At 41.7% G+C, this 25876-nt stretch overlaps 1 protein-coding gene and 1 pseudogene across 3 annotated transcripts in view; one reads left to right on the top strand and one right to left on the bottom strand.

The window, feature by feature from the left end:
* NUDCD3 (NudC domain containing 3) overlaps nt 1-25876 on the bottom strand; it is a gene marked incomplete at both ends in the record, with an annotated part of 95541 nt that overhangs the window by 43876 nt on the left and 25789 nt on the right. The gene's annotated exons all lie outside the window — the stretch shown is intronic.
* LOC311179353 (large ribosomal subunit protein eL43-like) lies at nt 22408-22765 on the top strand (annotated as a pseudogene). The gene has a single exon. The product of its transcript is annotated as a large ribosomal subunit protein eL43-like (transcript).

Here is a 25876-nt window from a genome sequence, read left to right as displayed (position 1 = left end):
AGAGCCCACACACAGAATGCTTATGACTCAGTGGGCAACAGGTTGTGGGCATGTCCAGAGGGGCTGTTCTGAAAAGGAAGAGGAACCGCTCCCCACTCTGAGGACAGCCTGTCTCCAAACCTTTACAATCACTTTCACAATATAAAGCAAAGGCCACTTCTGTGCATCTGCTTCGTCCTCAGTGGTGTCCAGGTATGAGAGCTCAGACCACACCTCGCCACCCATCGACGACTCTACTGCCCCTGCACCAATGGGAGGGACCAAGGCTTGTGTGTATCTATGATGTATGCTCATGTGCCTGTGCATGTCTGGTAAGTAGGTGTGTACACTGTGCTGTTATATGTGTGTGGTCTGCATCCAACTTGAGAATGTGTGTGGCGCACGTGTGGTGTGCAGATTATGTGTGCAAGTTTGTACATATGTGGTGTGTGCATGTGTAGCTGTGAGTCTATGTGTGATGTGTATAAAGCAGTTGATTCTCTCCCTTCAGGGACCCTCTCATCTCTTACAAATTTCCTTCTCTTGTCATTAATCCCACCACATGCCACACCTCGACGCAAAGCACAGAAGCTCCTTTCCAGTCAACAGAAATGGGCTGAGTATTTTCCTGGACCTCTGCATTTTCCCAGCTAAAATAAGCATCATTATAAAACCTGCCCAACTTTTGGGGTCTACTACCCTGCTTTTAGAAGCTTGGCATGGACGGTGCCCTCTCCACTCCTACTGTCCTTTGGCCCCAGCACTCTTTAAAGGCACATCAGCACCACAATGTGACAGCAGTGATGCCTGGACCCCTGACTGCTGGCCCCAAGAGGACATCTTCACCAGCCCCCTGTTACCAGGAGAGGGGCCCTCCCTTTCCAGGAGCACCTCCTGAAGTCCAACCCCTCTCCCCTTTTAAATGCCTGCAATTCTCCCCAGTATGGAAATAACCAGGTTCTCAGGCAATGAGAGCTGGATCACCACAGGGTCATAAGCGCTAGATTCAGACCCCTTCACATCAGACCTGGGTAGTCTGTGGTGTTTTGTCACCTGAAATGATGTATGCTCAAAATCCAACCCAGCTTAAAAAGGCACCAACCACGCAAACTTGAGTAGGTCAATCTTCTACACCTTGGCCCAAATGTAAATTGTGAACTCACAGCATCTACCCAAATGGTGTCCAAGAAGAATAAATGAGATAAACATGTAAGATGGCCAAAACAGGCCCTCAACATAGGAAACATTCAGGGTTAGGTCTCAGGGTTAGTTCAAACTTTCTAACTGGGTTAGAACAGAAGGCTCACTAGGCAACTTCTATGAATAAGGGGTGCCATCTGAGACACTTGGGGAAATAAGTTATGCATTTTGCCTAATAAATCTATACTTTTACCCTTAAGTTTCTTTTTTTAAAAAAACTTAACGTCAGTAATTCTTATATATTCCTGTATCACCAGTTTAACATTTACTACCTGTCTCACCAGGACAGCAGTGGGTCTGCCTCACCCACAGCAATCAGTGCCCCTGGAGAGGCAGACAGGTTCAGTCAGCCTAATCAACAACACAGTTCAACGAGGAAGGTCCCATAAAAGGGATAAATGAGCCCACAAAGGATCCCAACAAGTCAAAGATGGGACACTTCAAGCATCAACAAAGTCAACAACGGACTGAAACACATGCTATATTAAAGATTCATGAGCTCATAAAACAAAAATTCTTCTGGTTACCTCTGGTGATCACAACTCAATCTGAAAAAGAGTAAAATGATTCCCCAGGAACCAGATTTTCAGAAACCCAAGCCCCTCTATAAGGATTCCAGATAATAAATGAAGAAAGTGTAACAAAACAAGATTCCTATTCATAAATGCTAATGGAAAGGAAGCTTCTGGGCAACATTCCTCGATGGCTGCTGAACGCTAGGTGAAAGGTTAATGAGGATCAGCCAAAGGAAGGATGTGAAACATCACCAATGTACCCACAATCAGATTCAGGTAACTCCTGAGAAGGCCCACCTTGGCAGTAATCCTGTCTCAAAACTGTGGCTGAAATCCATCCCACAGGTCTGCTGGATCAGTGAGCACAGGGGCAAACAACATATTCATCAAAACTGTTTAAATGACTTGCCAAGACCAGCATTTGAGAAATTATAACAAAGTTCCAGGTTTCTGTTAAAAATAAATGGCATGTGATAAAAAGAGAATTGGAAAATCATTCTAAGTTCAGAGATTTAGAAGACAATAGCAACCAAATACATATTTGGACCTGCTGGAATGTTAATTTGAAAAAACTAACAGTAAAAGGACATTTGAGAGAAAATGTGTAGAGTGGACATTAGATGATCATAAGGAATTACTGTAAATGTGTATGTTACAATGATTATATTACATAAGTCCTTATTTCTTGAAGTACTTATGGGTAAATTTTTTTTACTTCTGCCATTTGTCCTAGCAAAAACAAAGTCTGGGGGCTAGGAAAAGGCAAACTCAGAATCACAAAATGCTGTTATGATAAAGTAGAGATAAAGTTCATTGCGCTATTCTCTCCTTTATGAAATTTTAAGAATCTGAAGGATTTGTCTTGGCTATGCACCCAGGAGTGGAACCGCTGGGCCAAAGGGTGTAGAGCATCCCACTTTAAACTTAAAAGTTAATGCTAGCTGACTTTCAAGTGATGCCCTAGTCACAAGCCCCAGCAGCAAGTACAGGGTCCTGTCAATCCATGGGATCATGCTCCACAGTCACAACACTGTCAGACTTTCTCAAGTCTTACTACTTAAATACACATAAAAATAGCATCTCATACAGTATCAATTCACATTTCTCCCGGATTTAGTGTTTACTGACCACATGATCTTGTTTCTGTGAAATTCCTGTCTTTCATTTGTGCTTTCCCTGTTTGTAGACGTTTTCTCTATATTTTTATAAAAATTCTTTGTTGGTTTTACAGTCTACAAATGCTTTTAAAGTATCCTCCAAAAATATTTGTCAAACACTGTCACGGTTTTAACATATGTTGAGAAAGTATAAACGTTCTTAGAAATTCCTCCATCCTCACAGGAGATAGAAACAGACCTAGTGACCACTGGACAGAAAACAGGGCGGGGCAGTAAAGTAAGATGGAGACACATGCAGACTCACCTTAGCCAGATGATCCAATTAACTCATAGCTTAGAGTCACGTTTCTATGACAGAACCCTGGTACGATGTGATTGGGGCATGTCACCTCTGTAACCTTCATTCCAAAATCCTTATCCCTGTCTGATCATGAGAAAACACCAAATCCAAACTAAGGAATAATCTATGATATGCCTAACTAGTGTTCCCCTAAAGGGTCATGGTCACAAAAAAAAATAATAAAAGACAGAGAAACTGTCACAGACTGCCCTAAAGAGCATGACAATTACATGTGAGGTGGTGTCCTGGATTCTGAAACAAAAAGGGGACACTAGCTAGTGGGGAAAACCAGAAAAATCCCAAAACATTAACTATACCCCTGCAACTCGTAGTAGCCAAGAACTCAGGACCTGAGGTTCAAGCCAGCTCAAGTTTGAATTCAAGGCTTTCACCTGTGCTAGCTGTATAGCTGAGCGAATTTCTCAGTCATCTATACAATGGCCAGAGGGTTGGTAAGAAATAGGTCCTATGCAGTACTTCACACACAGCAATCTCCCTCACAAACATGAGATTATTAATAATACAGAGCTGTTAACAGTTTCCTGCCCTTGATATTGAATTTGAGAGTCCCAGGTAAAAAGACCTGGCATCATTTTCAATTTCAGATTACTGTATCTACTCTTTTTTTCTTCCTTTTCCTCCCCATCTTCTATATTTTCCCAGTCCCACCAATTTTGAAAAGCAATTGTTTTCCTCTGCTTACTTCTCTATTGGTTGCCACTGTTCACAGTACTTGACAGTGTGAATTCTGGCAATATTTTCCCATTTACTTTATCTAAAAGGTTCTTATTTGTTGGTCCTGTTATTTATTGGTCCCCGTTTGGGGGGGCGAAGATGTTAGCAATCCACCAAGAGGGCGTTTCACAAAGAATAAAGTATGTTTGCACAATAGGCAGTATGTGGAAGGCACCAGTGTTGGTTGCCAAACTTTACTCAGTGTGGCCATCTTAAGGAATCTTGGACTGACTCATTCCAATATGGCTTCAGGAAGAAGATCCTTTGTTTTCCAACACAAGAGCCACCCAGTCTGCACTGAAACAGAGCCCACCTCCATGTCCTCAATGGCAAACTGCTTTGTCACCCACATGGCTGAAGGACTTGCCACAGAATCCTTGTGCCCTTGGGTCTCCCAGCTGCCTTCTGTTCAGGCTCCCCTTTGAGCTCTGCCTGGGGCTATCAACACAGGAGAGCTCTGGATGAGCACATTCTGGGTGCCAAGGCACAAAAAGGGGTTGTGGGCTCACGTGGGACTCATACCATGTGGGCTAGTGGTGCAAAGAGTTAACTAAATGAGACTTCAGTGGCCCTAGAGAGCCTCTACACAGAGATCTGCTAAATAACAGGACAGTGCTTGCTCCAAAAATAATCATAAAGATGTGTATTCAGGAAGGGAGGTGAACAGAGGCCTGGCAGGGCAGGTGAGACAGTGAGTACCCACCACCCATGGCGAGCAGGAACGTCAGAAGACAGGCCCATGATGCCAGGCCGCTGGTACCAACTTTAGTTCTGCATGGACTCATCATGTAACCGTGGGACTCACCCTAATCACCTCATCTATAAAATGGAAATGTATTAGTACCTACCTCAGGGAGGTTATTAGAATTACATGAGTCAAAAGACATAAAGCACTTGGAAAAGATCCTAGTTCTGTAAATGTTTGCTGTTGTTACTATCATCACCATTGTTGGGGCTCAGGGCAGGCTGCCCTAAAAGATGCCAAAATGCCATGGATTATTCTGAATTAAAGTTGCTTGAGAAAGACAAAGCGCAGAAAGAGCAGTGTGGCCCCCTTCCTCTCTAAATCTCCCATGTGAATGGTGTCCTCCCTTACGAGGAGATAGAAAGGCATCGTTGTCACCAAAGGCATCGTTGTCACCAAAAGCAGGATTGAAAGGCCTGTGTAAACCAACTGCTTAGTTCCATTAATTGGTACTCAAGCATAAGACTTAATGTCTTGTCAGTTCTTCACAGATGTATTATTTCTTTGTCTGAAAGGTATACTGACTGACTGCTTTTGCTCATTTTGCAGGTACCTTATTGTGGGGTCTCTTTTTATACAAAATTAAATTTGCTTTTCTTCTATTGATCTGCCTTGTGCCAATTTAATTATTAGACCAGCCAAAAGAAACTTTTCCTCCCCTAGACCATCATCCGTGCCATCACGGATCTGGATCATCAATACTATAAACACTGTCACTGTTACTGTCAGAGAAGCTTTTGGCCTAGGCAAGATCATTAGGGATTTTTAGACCAGGGTTCAGAACTTAAACAGTCAATACAGGCTGGAACAGGGAATGACATTATTTGACTATTTTAAAAGGATCTTGCACAGCTGCCCTGTGGAGACAAAAGGACAGCAGAAATGCCCAAGGGACTAGACAGGAGGTTGGTCAGCTGTTGGAGAGGGCTAGGTGTGGCAAGAGCCATGGAAGTGATGGGAGGACGTGTGCACAGAGGCTACTGAGAGCACCAGCCTTCAAGTGCACTGGAGCACAGTGGGAAGGAATGGCAGGAGTGGGAGGAAGGCATGAACTTCAGTGGACTCAGGATGAACCCCAACACTCGAACTGGGGGCTGAAGGTGAACATGGGTGGCATCCTTGTTCATGGTATGCCTCACCTTGCCAACCTCCATTTCTCAGCTGTTCATCTAATTCTTTCCTCTCACTGCCAAGCCTTCACCCGCACACAGGTGACATGGCAGCCACACACAGAGTAGGTATGTACTCATGTGTTCATCTCAAGCTTATTTATGCAGCCACACAGACTACTGTCATGGGTTCCCAAATGTGATTACAACCTTCCAGGAGGACAAACCATACCTAATATGTTATCTAACACACTGGAATGCAATTGGGACAAGCTTTGAAGAAATTCAATGTAAACAACAGAATTCATAAAATATATACATAAAAAGCTATACATTAATCTTATAGAAGACTTTTCCACTCATTTCCCTTAAATCTAGTCAACAAGTTTCAAGTTACCAACATCTAAGTTTTGCTTTCAATTTTACAAGAACACCTGAAGAACTCTAAGCCCAACTGTTGTGTAGTCCATTCTCTTTGACTATTATGGGTAAGCCTTCTGCTACCATGGGAGTTACTGGGTTGACAGGGGTCTCTGTTGCAGTTTGAGGCCCAGAGTAAAATTCTCCTCTGTAATGGTAAGCCCTAATATAAGCTGTCTGCATGCACCAGCTTCCTTTCATTATACCCTAAAACGTCTCTGACTGCAAGCAAAATTGTGCACCAGGAATTCAGGAGTAAACGCTATTAAATTCTGACAAAAGTAAAATTCAATCCAAGAGGTACACCAGTGAACTGAGATACATCATGGGCATTAAGGTAGATACAGGCAGTGCAGAGGGCAGGCACAGGCCCAGGCCCAACCAGCCATTTCTACATTCTCTCTGCCTGCAAGTGCCTGTGTTGGAATTAATCTGTTCTCTTTCATTCTTACACCAAGTTCCCACTCCTCTCTATTACTCAGGAGGACAGAACTCCAAACAGAGAAAGTAAAGGTAAAGTAGGCCTCTGCCCTCATCCCCCAGGGAAGGCAGCCAGGGAAGCACAATTTTCATTCCCTCCACAACGCCTCCACTCTCTGCCCACATCTGGCACCAGGAAAGGGTGTGCTTACAAGAACATGGAAGTGCTTCCTCATGAAAGAAGGTGCACAAACCAAACCCTTAATGATCTTGACATAGTTATGGCTAAGGAGCTCACTCTTCAATGGAATCTTACAGTAAATGCTTTTGCTGAGATGAAGAATAGCAAAGCTCCACTCCCAACACTTACACAAGAGTTTTGACATTTGTTGGCAATCCAGTAGGTATGGGAAGTGCTCCTGTTTCTTGCCAAGGGCAAGAGGTCCCTAAGCAGGCTCCTGCTCACATACCATCCCCTTCCTAGGAGTCTGTACCATCAATATCCCCTCCTTTCTTGCAGCCTTGAGACTTCTTAACCGCTGACTTGCCCTCACATATCCATTAATAATTCATCCTAAAAACTAGAACCTGTATTTGCCTTGCCCCTAACCCTAACCATAACCCCAACCAGTCTTCTTTTCAGGCAACCAGTACCTTCTCCCTTTCATTCCCAGCGAACTGTCCAAATGTCCTGCATCTTTTTTTCTCCACCTCATCTTTCAGCACACCCTGTGTGAAACGCTCTGGTTCTAGTGGCTTCCAAGTTAAGTTCAAGTTTGCCTTTTTGTAGTTTCAGAACCTATAATCCCTTCACAAAATATGGATTCAATGCCCCATCTTGAAGCCACAGTCCCTCTCTTTCCCTCCCATCTCGCTCTCACACACACACCCCCACCTACCTGGTTGCCTTTCCACCCATCTCTCTCTCACACACACACTCTCCACCTACCTGGCTGCCTTTGGCTGACCTCTCTCCATGCCCACCCCTCGACCTCCACACCACCTGTAAACGCCAGGGAACATCGTATTAATCCTGCTACTTTCACATACTCCTCCTTGATGCATACCAATAGTGGGATATGCCTCATCTCATCTACTGTACCTTGAGTTGGAAATAAGCTACCTCATTTTCTCTAAAACAATCCCCCCTTGTTCAGCATGAGAGAGTACATCAATGCTTTGTCAAGTTGTTAGGGGGAAAAGGATGTCCCAAAGCAAATTCCATATAGGCTTTGTGGACTCCACCCCCACCCCAGGTCAAAGCCAAAGACACTGGGAACTCCAAATCCCATCACCACCAAAGGGAAGGTGGCTGGGACCTGAGGGTGGGGTTAAGCAGCCAGGTGGATACAAAAGGCAGACACGTGGGCTTTGGGGGGCTGGCTCTCCATTTTGGGCTCTCGGCCAGCTTGCAGCGTCCGGTCAGCTCTGAGAGTGACTTTGGGTTTCCAGGTCGTCGGATCGGGTAGGACGCATTAAAGACTTTATTTCCCTATTTTCTCCCTGAGTTGTACCTTTTCCTTATTTTCTTTTTCTCTTGTAAATAAACCTTTTATTAACCCTTTTGTGTGTGTCTGTAGTAGAGTATTCATAAGTCTCTTTAAAGCGCGCGGGTGAAGACCCACAGCCAGGAACCCGTTTAATATCGGGGCTGCTCTATAACAGCTTGGCGCCCAACGTGATTTGCAATTTCACCCGTGGTTGACCAGCCCAAAGTAATTTTTCTTGCGTTGGTCACCATAAAAGCGCATTAGGTCTGCAGGACTCGCAGTGAAACTCTTTGTTTCACGTCTTGAAAAGTCCCCCCCCCCCCCCCCCCCCCCCCCCGCGCATACTGCCGTTGTGGGTGTGGTTTTGACCCAAAGGCGGCCTCAACCATGAATTTCAGCAGTTTAATCCCTAACTTGAGTTCTTTCAGTTTTTTTCCGGCCTTGAATTTAAGTAGCCTTTTTCCATTAAATATTACCACCAGTTTGATAAGTGTAAATAATTGGATTAGACCTAGCTTATGGCACGTGATTTTAATTCTGTATACATATATGAATGGTTTACAAGCCATCCCTTTGCAGTCTGTGCTTCTAGGTGTTTTTTTGGTAATGTGCATAGGCGCCATGTGCTACATTTTTGTTTCTATGAGAAGTAGTGGTTGTACTTCACATACTGAGAATGTGCTGCAACAAATTCAAGCTCTTAACTTAGCGATGAAACAACAAAATCAGGCTTTTGAGTCAGCTTTTCAAAGCGTGCAGCATCAAGTGCAACGACAAAATCAGACTTTTGAGTCAGCTTTTCAAAGCATGCAGGATCAAGTGCAACGACAAAATCAAAGACCTGGCAGAGTGGGGATGCCCAAAACCAGTTGTCAGAAAAATGGACCGGTCCATATGACGTTTTGCTAAGCACACATACTTCTCTAAAACTTGCAGGAATAAAACCCTGGGTACATCATTCCAGAGTTAAGAAAGCACCAGAAGGAACGGACCCAGAGACGAAGTCCCATTGGTCTTGTGAACCCATTGAAGACTTGAGATATTTATTTAAGAAACAGAAAGAAACTTGAATGTTACTGACTTCTTTTCCAGTTATTGTTGCAGGATACCCAAGAACTCGTTTTTTTTTTTTTTTTCTGAAGAAACCCTGAGAAGAAAAAAAAACTACCATGCTCTAACCAATCTCTTCCTTGCAAAGTTTAGGAGATGTGAAATAACATCTAGGATCATGCATATGCTGACAGTATTTTTTTTTCTTCCATACAAAGGTTTTTAATCTTGATTTTGTTATTTCCTATCAACTTTTGTTTTTTTTTTACTTTGAAGTTTTTTTGTTTCCCTGCTTGTTTTTTTATTGTTACTTTGGCCTATCAGACAAACTGCAGTTGCACGGGATATCCCACGCGTGATGAATGGTAACTAAAGAGCTCTTTGTGTCTATATGTTGTCTGTCAGTATGTCCTTGTGTCTAACCGTCTTGACCTCCAGTGATCGACAAATTGGTATACATGGTGCCCATAGATGTTGAAAAAAAAAAAAAAAAAAGTCTCCAGTTATGAGAAAAACAAAAAGTTATGGTTTGATTGTCAACATTGTGCTACTGAACTAAGCCGGTGCCTTCATAGAGATTGAATATTGTTGTTTCTGTTAAATTTTCTGATATTTATGGCAAAGCTTCCCACAAATCTAAATTCAAGTACAAATTTGGTGGCCTGTCATTTGACTGATGCAAGGAAATTTTGTGGAACCTCAGTAGAGCTCCTGAGACACTCCACGAAGTTTCTCCTTTTCCTCCTGGGAAAGCATTACATGAATTTGTTCTATTTGGCTTTTACCTAATGAAGTAAAACTGGAAGGGAAGCATTGCCGCTTGGGAAAATGGTAAAACTTTGGTATGTACAATATGTTAACAGTAGTATCGGGTATGTATGTAAATTGTCAATGGTGATTGTCACCTTGTAATATTGTATAATTCAATTGTTTCACATCTATAGAAATTGTTTCTGGAAATATAGGGAGAAAAGGTCTCAACAGATTCCTATTGATGGAACTGTTGAGAGTAAAAAAAAAAAAACTTTCCTACAAAGGACTCAATAGACCTGGAAATACACCTGACATTTACTAAGGTTTCTTTGACATACTGGAACTTTTTTTTTATGCATTTCTGTCCTGACTCCACGAAGTTTTTGTTTTGTTTTGTTTTGTTTTGTTTTGAGTAACCAGGATCTGCAGAAAGGTTGTAATTTTTTTCCAGCAAAACTAACTTGTCACATTTTCTCTCCCCTTGATACCAACACAGCATACAAATAGTGGTAGTAATTTTTGCTACTTATCTTAGAGTCTGTTTTTTTTTGCATAACTTCCATAGGGATTTTGTCTGTTTTAACAAAAAAATTGGACGCGAGTTTGATTGTGTGGCTTTGTGTGGAGTTCTTCCAAAAAGTTGAAACAGAGCTGAACCAAGAAGAGGAGAACCAGTTTGCCTTGTTTGTAGGGTTCCAGAAACCTCCAAAGAAGGTGAGGAAGCTTGCCTCCATTGGCAGGACTGGACAACCCGGCCAACGAAAATTTCCTGGTACCCTCGAGAAGAGGAAAGCCCAGGTGGAGTCTGATGAGACCAACTTTATACCTGAAGCCTACATCGACTGGATGCCACCGGTTCGCTCTGATCCTGTATGGAATATTTCAACAAAGCCAGCTAAACAAATTGCTGTTAGTTATTTCTACCCTGTGATTTTATGCAAAAATAGGAAAAATGGTTTAAAAGTAGATTTAGTTTGCAAACTTTTGCTTTGCTGTTAAAAGTTTGGGATCAAGGTTGAGAAAATTTGTGGTTTTTTTACATCAGTTGAACCATTTTAATATTTTTTTTTCCTGTAATTTTTACATATCTGCTGTCTTGTTTTGGCTAACACCTCCAGATTTTTTTTTGGCTTAAACTGATGAACTATTTTTCCTGGAGTGGAGGACTTTTGCTTTCCACAATGGACAAATACCTGGAGAGACTGGTTTTCTTTCACACTGGAACCTGACAAAATGTTCATCTGAGACTGCATCCCAACCTCCATATATTCGATCTTCATCACCATGGAAATGGTGGCAACAAGTGAAAGGGGGGAATTGTTAGGGGGAAAAGGATGTCCCAAAGCAAATTCCATATAGGCTTTGTGGACTCCACCCCCACCCCAGGTCAAAGCCAAAGACACTGGGAACTCCAAATCCCATCACCACCAAAGGGAAGGTGGCTGGGACCTGAGGGTGGGGTTAAGCAGCCAGGTGGATACAAAAGGCAGACACGTGGGCTTTGGGGGGCTGGCTCTCCATTTTGGGCTCTCGGCCAGCTTGCAGCGTCCGGTCAGCTCTGAGAGTGACTTTGGGTTTCCAGGTCGTCGGATCGGGTAGGACGCATTAAAGACTTTATTTCCCTATTTTCTCCCTGAGTTGTACCTTTTCCTTATTTTCTTTTTCTCTTGTAAATAAACCTTTTATTAACCCTTTTGTGTGTGTCTGTAGTAGAGTATTCATAAGTCTCTTTAAAGCGCGCGGGTGAAGACCCACAGCCAGGAACCCGTTTAATATCGGGGCTGCTCTATAACAAAGTCTCCTGAAAGTCCAGTATTTACTTGCACAACTGACCTCCACACCTCTTCCTCACAGTCTGGCAGACTTCTCCCCACAATCTGTTTCTGAATTATCCCTGGCGTTCTTTTGGGGGGGAAGAGGGCTTTGCTGTGTGTGCATGCATTCGCATAGGTGAAAGGTGTTTAACAGGGTAGTCTAGCACAGCACAGACGGCACACGCAGCACCAGAATCAGAGTATCAGCTCTGAGCTAAAGTAATGCTTCAAGAAGCTATGAGTTCCCTGGCAAGAAAGTGAAGAACCAGGCAAAGGATTCACATATCAGATCTCTTCAAAGCAAGGAACGGCTTTGAAAGATTTCAGATAAAGTAATATAATTTAGCGTTCTGGGGTCAAAAGAACCTGCTCACCATGGAATAGCAAAGGAATCTTATACAAGCTGCTCAGTTCACTAAGCCTCACTGCACTCACAGCACAGACTCAAGTGAGCAAAATGACTGGTTAACATTGCAAGCATTTACCTAGGTGTTGGCTGATCCAGTCCTCACCCCCAATTTACACACAGCAGATTGGACTACTCAGATCCAGACAATGCCAGGACCAGCTTGTGACCTTAGGCACCATCTGATTGGCCACACAAGCCCTGAGGGAGCATGATCAGACTCTCATGCTAACAAAAGACCTCGGGGGCTTGGTAAGAACATGGCCGTTTTCATGGCCTGACAACAGCTCAACTTGAAAGAGATGGCCACCCAAGAGAACAGTCAAAGAAACAATATAACACGGGAGCACTAAAGCCTCCTGGATTTTAGAGTCTGCTAATAGTACTTTTCCGTTCTCATTAGTTACAGGCTGCCAGGGAATTTTAGCTGTGAACAGAATGAAGACAGGCTGCAGAAACACTCCTACTATTTATAAAGTCTCTGCGTAAGCCAAATGATCCACCCTAATGGTCCCTCTGCATATAAATGGAGTGAGACCCTTCAGTCCCCCTTCGGCGAGGGATTGCAGAGACAGATGGGCATGATCCAGGCCACACGGCTGACCAGGTCCTCCCAGGTCCTCCTGCAGCCCTGGATGGTGAGTTGAAATCAGTGACACCCAGAATCACCATGCTGTTTTGCTTCCGCTGCCCATCCCCATGCAGCATATAAACAATTATCTTTCATTGCCTCCCCCAAAAAAGTGCTTCAGAGGAACATCTTGGTCTAATGTATAAATCAGCAATCCCCATACCACTATCCTTTAAATTAGCAGAACTAGATGCACTATCAAATGTAATCTTCTCATTGGACAAAAAATCTGAAAAGCAAGGAAATAAAAATAATACCTTAGGAATACAGCCCAGTTTTCAGCAAAGTAGATTTGACAATTTTATTTAGTGACTTATATAAAGGTCCTGCTTATAATAAGAACACTCACATATGAAACAAACGTCAGAACGGCATCTCTGACAGACAGCATTTCAAACAACAGTACACTTACTTAGCTAAGGAAAGGCAATTAGTCCCTACTTTAAAAAGAACCTTTAACAAGGAGGTACACTGCATTGCCCTGGGGTAGGACTGCCCTGGCAGTCACACCAGTTCCACTGCCACAAGTGCACCTACCAAAATCATTATTCTTTGTGGCATGAACACCAAAACAAAGTCTTCTGTGATCACTTCCAAAGGGAACACAGGCTTCTGCCAGTCTAAGACTAGTCATCCTCAAGACCATGCTCACATGGATGACTACCAAAACAGGACATCACTGTGAGACACCCAGCACCCAAAAAAGAAAAGGGTCAAGCCTCAGTTTCTACAGTGTGCCGAGCAGTGTGCCGAGCACTGCCTGCCATCTTCACACACAGGACACTGTGCCCTAGGGGATCATCAGCTCCCTCACCTTCAAAGTCCAAGAATCAGAGGCTTTCAGTCATATTCCTAAGCAGCTAAATTAAAATCAAGCCTTCCCTCTGGCGCTCAAGGCGAGTAGTCCACCAGGTGGCCACCCACTCCTACATGCTGCTCTCACAGTGCTTCAGTTTCCTGACACACAAATTGAGACTGCTGTCTGACTGTGTGTGAGTTCAGTCTCCATCCTGGATGACCTTCATGGGAGTCTTTCACTTACTTCATTGTACTCTGTCTCAATTTCAGGTGTAGCAAGCACAAAATGGAGTTTAGTGCTCTCTGCGCATCACAAGGAACACTGCTAACGCCCAGTCAGTATCACCAGAATACTGGTGCTTTGAGAGGCATGGGAAGCCTTTCTTTCCCTTAGTTAACTGAAAGTAACAAAACAAGTGTAGAAAAGAATTAAAGATGAGCTAAGTAAAAAGAATAGTCTTAAATTCACTGATTTGAAGATTTAAATACTATTAAGATGGCAATACTCCCAAAAATGTCCTCCACAATCAATATAATACCTGCTAATATCCTCCTCCCTCCCCCTAACTTCTTTGCAGACACTAACAAGCTGATTCTAAAATCCTTATGGAAATGGCAAAGGTCTCAGAATTGTCAAAACAGTTCTGGAAAAAAGAACAAAGTCAGGGGACTCACAGAGTTTCCAAATTTCAAAGCTTACTCACAAAGTTGCAGTAATCAAGACAATGTGGTACTGGTGTTAAGGACAAGACACAGAAATCAAAAAGACAGAACCAAGAGTCTAAAATATACTATCAAGGTCCTCCCTGGTGGCACAAGAGGTTAAGATGCAACCTATAAAGCTATCCGCAACCTCTGCAGCACAAGTTTGATGCCCGGCCAGCCAGGGAGCAATCCACATGGCGCGGCAGACCTCTCCTGACTCGCCCACTGCTCCCCTCAGCAGTGTTCTTTGGTCAATCTGCCTGTTCTGTTCCCCACTCTGTCTCTGGTGAATCCTCTCAAACACACCCCCACACACCTCTGGCCTGTACCCCAGCTCTTGTATGCATAAATAAATAAATCTTAAAATAAAATATACTATCAAATTAATGGTCAACTGGTTTTCAAAAAAAAGTGTCAAATCAATTCACTGGGAAAGAGCAGTCTTTTCAACAAATGCTGCTAGGACAACTACATATCCACATCCAAAAGAATACAGTTAAACTACTAGCTCACATAACACATAAACAGCTCAAAATGAATCAAAGACCTAAATATAAGAGCTCAAATTATCTTAGAAGAAAATATAAGAGAAAAATCTTTGTAATCTTCCATTAGGTGATGGTTTCTTAAGTACAACACAAAAGGCATATGCAAAGAAATACTAGGTAGGGCCTCCCCGGTGGTGCAGCAAGTTGAGCGCAGCGCTGTGAAGCTGTCCGCAGCCTCTGCAGCGTGGGTTCGATTCCCAGCCAGCCAGGGAGATTCCCACAAGGCACGGCAGACCTCTCCTGTCGTGCCCGCTGCTCCCCTCAGCAGTGCTTTCAGTCCTTCTGCATGTTCTGCTCCCCACTCTGTCTCTGGTGAATCTCTCACCCTCCTGTGCCTCTGGCCTGTACCCCGGCTATTGTATAAATAAAAAATAAATAAATCTTTTAAAAAATACTAGGTAAACAAGATTTCATCAAAATTAAAAACCTTTGTACTTCAAAGTGATACCAGAATTGTAGGTTTTCAGGTCTAGTCTCCCAGGCAGGAACGGACCTCAGGCTGCAGGGGCAGCGCTGAGTACCAGCCACAAGACCACCACGGGTCGGTGTCTCACGAAGCTGCAGCAGGAACTTTGCAAACACTCAGGCAAGCAAGCAAGGAGAGGCAGATTTGTTTAGAGAAAGAAAAAGTCGATTGAGGAGAAAAGGAACAGAAAGAAAGTGGGACTCCCAGGCCATGGAACCTGGCCAGGGAGGGGAAAGGAAGCCGAAGCAGAGCCATGTCTCAGGGAATATAGACCTTCTGTCCCTAATTATTCTAAAGCTCCACCAGTCTCTCTGATTGGTTAGTTCTCGGTGGTAGCACTCACTGCCTAAATGTCTCTGTGCCCAGAACTAAGTCTCTGTGTCCCAGCTCTTATCTTCTTTTCTTCATTGTCCTCTATTTGGAATGTCCTGTTGACCTTAGTCCTGGGGTGTTTGATTAGTCCCCTTTGGAATTTGTTACCCTGATCTCTGGAGTCTTCCTTAACTTTCCTGAAGCTGCCTAATTATCCCTAAGGTGCCCTCGAATTCAAAAGGACACTATCAAAAGAAAAGATAATTCACAGAATGGGAGAAATACTTGCAAATCATTTATCTATTAAGAATAGTATCCAGAATTTAAGGGGAAAAAAAAAAAACTCTACAAATTAACCCAATTTAAAAAATGAGTAAAGGATCTAAATAGACCTTTCTGCAAAGATATACAAATGGCTAACAAAAGCACATGAAAAAAATACTTTGCATATTTTTTTAGTCACTAGGAAATGAAAATTGAAACCACTAGGATGACTAGAATAAAAAAGACAGATAACAAGTGATAGTAGTATGTGGAGAACTGGAATAAATACAGTATACAATGGTGCAGCTGCTGTGGGAAAGTTACCAAAGTCCTCAAAGAATGAAAGAGTTACCATGTGGGTCCAGAAATCCCACTCCTAAGTATAAGTCCGAGAGAAAAGAAAATGTGTCCACGAAGGAACTTGTATACAAACTTTAAACGTTCATAGAACTATTATTCATCATAGATGCCACAAACATCATAGATGCCACAAATGCCCAACAAATGATGATTTAATAACACAATGTGGTGCATCCATATAACTAAGTCCTATACTCAGACAGTAAATGGAATGAAGTCCTCATACATGCTAAAATATGGAAAATCCCAAAATACATTATCTAAGTGAAAAAAGCCAGAAACAGTAAGTCACATATGGTATGATTCCACTTATCTGAAATGTCAGAACTGACAATCTCTGAGGCCAGAAAAGTAGGCTGGTGGTTGCCAGAGGAGGTCTGAGAGAAAATGAAGAGTGACTGGTAATGGGTACAAAGTTCATTTGGGTGATGAAAATGTTCTGGAGTTAGATAGAAGCAGTGACTGCACAAATCTGTAAGTATACTAAAAATACAGGAATGTATACGATAAAGGCATTTTATGATATGTGAGTTATATCTCTCATTTCTGAAAATCTCAGTGTGTATGTTACATGAATATACAGAGAAGTGTGCAAGGATATATACTCCAAGACAAGTTAACATCAGCTACAGAAGTAGGAGGGAATAAGAGGGCTTATTTTTATATGTGTTTGTAATTCACTTGGTATAGTGGACAAGTATTTTCTAAAGTTAAAATGATCTATTATTTTAAATAACAAATATAGTATTTTTTAATTGTAAACAAACATAAGATACAGATTTTGAATAATTTTTACTATATGCCAAACTTTCTAAAACCTGCTGTAATTACTTTTATGATTAATTAAATAACTGCTTTCCTAACTGTCACACAGCTGTAACACATTGTGGGAAAGATACCATTCCTAAAAAGCAACACAAACATTAAATATTTATTTGGGCATTAAGGGAACTCAAGAAATATGAAATGTGTATATAATTATCTTCATGACAACTTTCTTAAATAGACTTTAAAGGAAAAGAAAACCATGAAAAATGCAAAGATATACCTGCTTTTAAAAACCAATGACAGTAAAACTGAATCTTCAAGAAAATACATAGTTTCATCATAGTATCAATTAAAGACCCAAAAGGGTACAAGAGAACTTGATCAGACCAGATATGCCCCTTAATAGTTGTTTTTTCAAAATATTTACAGAAATCATCCTTTAGAAACAGAACGGTACATTCACTTACAATGTTAAAGAATGAAATTTCTATGCCATTTTTTTTTTTAATAGAGGCATGCTTTATTTATTTATTTGTTTGTTTGTTTGTTTTCTATTTATACAAGCACTGGGTACAGTCAGAAGCACCGGAGGGTGGGAGAATTCACCAGAGCCAGAGCGGGGAGCAGAACAGGCAGAAGGACCAAAGTACACTGCTGAGGGGAGCAGCGGGTGGCAGGAGAGGTCTGCGCGCCATGTGGGACCTTCCTCTGGTGGCCGGGGAGCAGCCGGGGATCAAACCGGCGCCACAGAGGCCGCGGGCAGCTTTGCAACCCAGCGCTCAACCGCTGCGCCACCGGGGAGGCCCAAGAATGAAATTTCTAGAATCTAACAACATAAAGGAATTAACTTACAAGAAAGATGTGACAAAATACCCACACAAAATGTAATGAATCAACTGGAAAAAGCCATGAATAAGACATGTTAATTTTTATTTGTAAAATTCTACAGAAGAGCAACACCCAGAGTCTAGTTACTTGAGTTAATTAACATAAGAAAACACCAATGATAAAACACTGCATAGAAAATGCGATCTTTCTTATGGTTAAAGAAATGCAAATTAAAGTGTTATGTATCACCATTCATGTTTTAACTGAAGTTTTCAATCCTGCTCATTGTTCATGAAGACCAAGTGGGCCTGTCACAGGAAAGCAGAGTAATAAGACAATTCTAAAGGTGGCCTATCCCACTGTTCACAGGTAATAGGCACTTGGCCTACCTGCAAATAGTACATCAAACTCGACCACAAGTACTTATTTATTTTCTTTTTTTTTTTTTTTAATAGAGGCATGCTTTATTTATTTGTTTGCTGGTTTGTTTGTTTGTTTTGTTTATACATGCACTGGGTACAGTCAGAAGCGCGGGAGGGTGAGAGAATTCACCAGAGCCAGAGCGGGGAGCAGAGCAGGCAGAAGGACCGAAGTACACTGCTGAGGGGAGCAGCGGGCGGCAGGAGAGGTCTGCGTGCCATGTGGGACCCTCCTCCGGTGGCCGGGGAGCAGCCGGGGATCGAACCGGCGCCGCAGAGGCCGTGGGCAGCTTCGCAACCCAGCGCTCAACCGCTGCGCCACCGGGGAGGCCCAAGTACTTATTTATTTTCATGTAGAAAGTGTGATGGAAAAGCAATTTCTGGAATCAGCATTTTCTGGTACAACGATATATCTCTTTATATCGATATCTACCATATACACTGTCTCCACCACTGAGAGTAAACTCTAAGGTTAGAGGCATAACAGTACCTGATATAATCAGATTATTTGTGCTGGAATAACAAAATTGTACTTATAAATAAGCTTTCCATTTTAGTGACATCTCAATTTTTACAGCTGTTTTAGAATGGTATCTGACAGTACTTAGTGTTGCATAATTAAAAAAGTTAAATTCTACTGGTTGATATGATTTTGATAGACATTCAATTAAAGCTATCCCCCCTCTAACCAGCCCTTATATTCTCTTGATTCTTTCTCCCACTTCCCTCTTAACATAAAAAAACCTCACTTCATTTATTAATATCTGAAAACAATCTCACCCTGGAAAATGAACCAGAAGTTGTGATCCAAGAGGCCCAAAGAGTTAAAAAAAAAATAATACCAGACAGGTATACACCAAGACACATAATAAAGCTGTTGAGAATGAGTGATAAGGGCAGAAGACTAAAATTATCAAAAGAGGGTAACCTATAAGGGAACACCAATCACACTACCAGAAAAACTTTCAACAAACATTACAAGCACAAATTGACAATAAAGAAATATTCAAAGTACTTAAAGAAAAACTTCCAGCCCAGAGCCCTCTATCCAAGACTCTTTTTCAAGATAGAAAAAAAAAAAAAAAAAAAAGTAAGGAGCTGCACTGAAAAGCAAAAACTAAAAAAATGTATCATCACCAAGCCACATATGAAAGAAATATCAAAGGGGTTATCATAAAGCAACAGAACAACAAATATGAAGGCAAAATAAACCTAAATTAGTTTACATGAAAGAGGAGGTAGAAAATAATAATGGAGGGCTTCCCCGGTGGTGCAGCGGTTGAGCGCTGGGTTGCGAAGCTGCCCGCAGCCTCTGCGGCATCGGTTCGATCCCCGGCTGCTCCCCGACCACCGGAGGAGGGTCCCACATGGCACGCAGACCTCTCCTGCCGCCCGCTGCTCCCCTCAGCAGTGTACTTCGGTACTTCTGCCTGCTCTGCTCCCGGCTCTGGCTCTGGTGAATTCTCTCACCCTCCCGGGCTTCTGACTGTACCCAGTGCATGTATAAACAAAAACAGACAAACAAATAAATAAATAAAACATGCCTCTATTTAAAAAAAAAAAAAAAAGAAGAAAGAAAAGAAAAGAAAAAAAAAAAGAAAAAGAGAAAATAATAATGGACCCTTTTTTAATCCAGTCAGAGACCAAATCACCCAATGTGTCAAACAAACACTCCAAAATAAACTAACTGGGCCTCCCTGGTGGTGCAAGGAGTTAAGACGCAACCTATGAAGCTATCCGCAGCCTCTGCAGCACAAGTTTGATCCTCAGCCAGTGAGCTTCCCACATGGCGCAGCAGATCTCGCCTGACTCGCCCACTGCTCCCTTCAGCAGTGTATTTCAGTCAATCCAGCTGTTCTGTTTCCCACTCTGTCTCTGGTGAATCCTCTCACCCCCACACCTCTGGCCTGTACCCCAGTTCTTGTATGTATAAATAAATCTTTAAAAATAAATAAATAAACTAACCTCACTAGAACGGTCAAACAAAAATTAATAGAAGTAACACAAAAGACAACAGAAATGGAACCTAATAAACAAAACATAAAAGGAAGTTCTCAAGAAAATAAAAAAAAAGACAAACCAAAACCATAACTAAATGGCAATATACACTTGTATCTCAATAATCACCTTAAATGTATTAACTGCTTGAACTCACCATTCCAAAGATGCAGAGTGGTTGGATGGGTTTCAAAACAAAGTCCAACCATCTGTCTGTTCACAAAAAACTCACCTTACCAACAAAGACAAACACAGAATTAGATTTAAAGGCTGGAAGACATTATACAAGCAAATGGCAACCAAAAAAAAAAAAAATCAGGAACAGTTACATCCGATAAAAAGACTCTGAATTAAGAAAGATAAAAAAAGAAAAAAAATGCAAATCCAAAAAAAAAAGGTAAAAAAGAGATGGGGGAAAAAAAGACTATATTACAATTATGAGTCTAATGTAACAAGAAGTAACTCTCATATATGCACCAAATAATGAAACATCAAGGTACATAAGATATTATTCTTTTTCTTTCTGACTTCTTTCACTGAGCAAAGAAAATTATTGGATGGTTTCACGTATAGGAGGAATATAGGGGAACCAAATAAGGGATCAGGGGAAAAAAAGACAAAACTAGCTGGTAACTATAAATTGGAGCCAATGGGCAGGGGAGTGGGAGGGAGAGGGATTAAAACAGGGGCGGGAAGAGCACCAGAGACTATGGTGATGGTTCAAGGTAACCTAGTGGTGGGTATTTTACCAGGACTAAAACTGAGAGGAGAAATCAAACATTGTACAAAAATGAATAATGATGTAAAATAAAAATATATATATATATTAAAAAAGATACATAAGACAATAACAGAACTTGAGAGATAACTAATAACAACACAGTAATACTGGGGGACCTTACAACAATGGACAGATCAACAAGACAAAGTACACATAAGGAAACAACAACTTAAAACAAGAGCCAGACCAAGCAGGCCTAACAGACATCTATGGACTACTTCACCTAAAAACTGCTGTGTACATATTCCTTTCAAGTACACTTGGAATATCCTCTAGAATAGAACATATCCTGGGATATAGGTAAATTGTTAATAAAACCACAACTATTGAAACTATACCTAGTACTTTGTGAACCAGGATGTCATAAAAATAGAAATCAACTTTAAGAAGGAAAAAAAACCTGGAAAAACATGAACATAAGGAAATTAACAGCATACCATTTAATAGCAATTGGATAAATGAGGAAATCAAACCACAAATTTTAAATATCTTGAACTAAAATGATGATACAAGTTACCTGAATCTAGGGGACACAGCAAAAGCAGTCTTAAGGGAGATGATAACTACAATACAGGCCCATTTAAAAAGTAAGAAATATCCCAAATAACCTAATGTCATACCTAGAGCATCTTGAAAAAGAGGAACAAATAAGGCCTAAAGTTAGAAGGAAAGAATAAAAGAGCAGAAATATAAATCAAAAAGATCAAAAAGACAATTGAAAAAAAAAATCTATGAAACCAGGACTTGGCTCTTTGACAAGATAAACAAAATAGATAAACCACTAACTAGGCTAGCCAAGAAGGGGGGTGGGGGGCACAGAGAGAGACAGAGAGAGAAAATAAGCCAAATCACAAATGGAAAGGGAGAAATCACTGCAGACAGTGCAGAAATACAAAAGAATATGAGATTACTATGAAAAACTATAGGCCAATAAATTTGATAACCTTGAAAAAATGGATAAATTTTCTAGAGCAACATAATCAACCCAGGAAGACTAACTCAGGAAGGAAAAGATGAATTATACAAACCAATCAAAAACACAGAAATTGACAGAGTAATAAAACAAATCTTCCGAAAAACAAAAGCCCAGGTCCAGATGGCCTCACACATGAATTTTATAAAACTTTTAAAGAAGGGCTAATGCCAACTTTGCTCAAATCATTTTTCAAAATACAAAAGGAATCTACACTAATATATTTAATGATGCCAACATTACCATAATACCAATACCAAAAGGCCAAAAGACATTAAAAAAATGTTCATGATCACGCCTAATGACAGATGCAGATTAAAGCTACAAGGAGATAATCATCTCACACTCATGAGAATGGAACCTATCCAAAAGACTCCCACCAAGTGCTAGAGAGACTACAGAGAAAAAGGATCCCTGTTGCATTGCTGGTGGAAATGTGAACTGGTAAAACCATTATGGAAAGCAGTCTGGATTTACCTTTAAAAATTAAAAATAGACTCTCTGGGCGCTCACCTAGTTTACAGCAACATGGCCAAACAAACCAAGAAGGTGGGGATCCTCGGTAAATACGGGACCCGTTATGGTGCCTCCCTTAGGAAAATGGTGAAGAAAAATTGAAATCAGCCAGCACACAAAGTACACTTGCTCCTTTGGTGGCAAAACCAAGATGAAGAGGTGAGCTGTGGGGATCTAGCACTGTGGTTCCTGCATGAAAACAGTGGCTGGTGGTGCCTGGACCTACACCACTTCTGCCGTCACAGTAAAGTCTGCCATCAGAAGACTGAAGGAATTGGGCCTCCCCTGGTGGTGTAGCAGTTGAGCGCTGAGCTGCGAAGCTGCCAGCAGCCTCTGCAGCGCCGGTTCGATCCCCGGCTGCCGGCGAGGGTCCCACATGGCGTGCAGACCTCTCCTGCCGCGCCTGCTGCAGTGTATTTCGTCTGTCTGCCTGTTCTGTTCCCCGCTCTGGCTCAGATGAATTCTCTCACCCTCCCGCACTTCTGACTGTACCCAGTGCTTGTATAAATAAATAAACCTTTAAAAAAAAAAAAAAAAAGGAAAACTGAAGGAATTGAAAGACCAGTAGAAATTCTACAATTTGGAACATTGCCAGCCTATAATAAATGGGTTAATTTATGTAAAAAATAAATTAATTAAAATTAAAAATAGAAATACTGTTATGACCCAGCAGTCCCACTCTCTCTTAGGCAGATATCCACAGAATACAAAACCATCAACAACAAAAAACCTGTATGTTCCACAATATTTACAGGAGTTTTATTTACAATAGCTAGGACAAGGAAGCAGTCTAAATCTCCTTCAATGGACAAACAGATCAAAAAGATGTGGCTCATACATAGCATGAAATATTACATCACCACAAGAAAGGATGAAATGCAATCATTTTCTTTTCCTTTTTTTTTTTTTGTGGGACCCTCGCCAGTGGCCGGGGATCAAACTGGTGCTGCAGAGGCTGCAGGCAGCCTCGCTCAACCGCTGCGCCACCAGGGGAGGCCCCTGAAATGCAGTCATTTTCAACAAAATGGAGGGGATCTGAAAAAAGTATATGTAGTAAATGAAATCAGAAAGATAAAAACAAATATTGGCCATCATACAACAGAGAATGAGATAACATAAAACACTTTCAAAAACTACTAGACATCAATAAACATGCTGAGGGCACTGAGATTGAGGGCGGGGCAGAGACAGGGGTAAAGGGATACAGGGGATGGTGACAGGGGAATAAAAGAAAAAAACTGTTGGTCTATATTTTTTAAAAATATGTTTAACTCCTTGCAATTACATTATTTTTTTTTTTTAAAGATGCACCTATTCATGCATGCAAGCACTGGGGCACAGGCAAGATGTGGGGGAGGGTGAGAGGATCCACCAGAGACAGAGCGGGGAACAGGCAAACGGACTGAAATACACTGCTGAGGGGAGCAGGAGACAGGAGAGGTCTGCTGCGCCATGTGGGTATTTCCCGGGCCAGCCAGGATAGAACCCACGCTGCAGAGGCTGTGGACAGCTTCAGCACTGCTTCAACCGCCTGCACCATCAGGGAGGCCCCAATTACATTAATTTCATAGATGCCTAAGTATACTAACTTTTATCAGCTTTCTGTTAACCTACCCAGTATAAGGCTTCTAATTCCAGTAGGGGGTAGAGGTATTAACAGGATGAGGGGTACCCTAGAACCCCCAAACCTGCCTGCCCTAAGTAGGTTCTGCTATCCCCCACATCAAGACAAAACACACTCTAGTGCATAAGACCTTTAATGGAAAGAAACTTTAATACAAGTAGTGTGTAATACAGAAAAGGGAAAGAACAAAGTTTCCAAATCAAGCACCCAAAGTTACCCATCCCCTCATAGGTAAATGCCCAGCCAAACAGGGTTGGCCTGAGGCCCGAAAGCCTGTTAAAATCTAAAGCACCTTCTGGTGGAAAGCCATAGAAAAGAAACAGGAACAGCCACACAAGCCTAGAAGGAAAAGAGCAAAATCAAATCAAGACAAAAAATACCATGTTAACCTCCCCACAGGTCTCTCACTCACATCCACTTCAACCAGTCTACAACCCAAGAAGCAAGCACAGCTTCTTCACATGTCTCTCTGCTCCATGCGCCTCCTCCAGGTCTTTTTCTTGCTCCCCACCTTTCTTCCTTTCTTCTCCAGTCTCCTCTCCAGCTTCTTCTCCCTTCCAGCTCAGTTCTACACTTCCTAGGTTGGGGCAGAGAACCTGGAAACCCCCCCCCCCTTTTCCTGGGGACCACCCTGTTACAATGGGGTGGTAGTTATGGGATATAAGACCAATATACAAAAAGGCAATTGAGTTTTGTTTTGTTTTTTTTTAAAGACTTATTTATTTATTTATACAAGCACTGGGTACAGTCAGAAGCACGGGAGGGTGAGAGAATTCACTAGAGCCAGAGCGGGGAGCAGAGCAGGCAGAAGGACCGAAGTACACTGCTGAGGGGAGCAGCGGGCGGCAGGAGAGGTCTGCGGGCCATGTGGGACCCTCCTCCAGTGCCCAGGGAGCAGCTGTGGGCAGCTTCGCAACCCAGCGCTCAACCGCTGCGCCACCAGGGAGGCCCAGACAAATAAAATTCTACTGAAATTGGGCTACATAGTCAACACAATCCCTATGAAATTCCACATAGTTGTAGAAATTAACATGCTAATTCTAAGACGTATATAGGAAAGAAAGGAATCTATAAAAATCAAAGAATTTTGAAAAGGAAATGCGAGAGCTTAACACTGCCAGATTTTAAAAGTTAATACAAGTCAAGATAGAATGGTACTGGCATCATTGCAGACATATAGACAACAAAACAGAATCCAGGAATACACTCACACATTTACAGTTAATTAATTTTTCACAAAGGTTACAATAATATCCAGTAGAGAAAATATAATAATTTCAAAGAATGTTGCCAAAATAATTGGATACCATGGGCAAAAACCACACAAAATTTGATCCATCACCTCATATCATACAGAAAAAATTAACTCAATGAATTATGTAAATGTGAGTGGGAGGAGAGGATGGAGGGAGCCCAATCAAACATGATGGATTACTGGGGCATTGGTGATGGGTATAGTATGAAAATGTGTATTTGCAGAGGCTTAAACCTACAGTCCCAAAGCAAATAGAATAATATAAATCAACTTTACCTCAATAAACATAACTGGGGCGGGGGGCGGAGAATGAAGAGTTAAAACTAAAATTTCTAAATGAAAACAAGAAGTGATTCTGTGACCTTAGGTTAAGTAAAGATTCCTATGCTAGTGCACCAAAATCATCATCAATAAATATTACCAAATTTGAACTTCACCATAATTTAAAAACTGGAAAAAAAAAACACACACACACTTAGCCTGCTTATGTGTACCTTCACCTCAAAATAAGAAAGGTAAATGTCACAAAATAATTC

Source organism: Talpa europaea (genome assembly GCF_964194135.1).
Source record: "Talpa europaea genome assembly, chromosome: 11".
In the NCBI taxonomy this organism is placed as follows: domain Eukaryota; kingdom Metazoa; phylum Chordata; class Mammalia; order Eulipotyphla; family Talpidae; genus Talpa; species Talpa europaea.
This window is presented reverse-complemented; position numbering and strand designations above follow the sequence as displayed.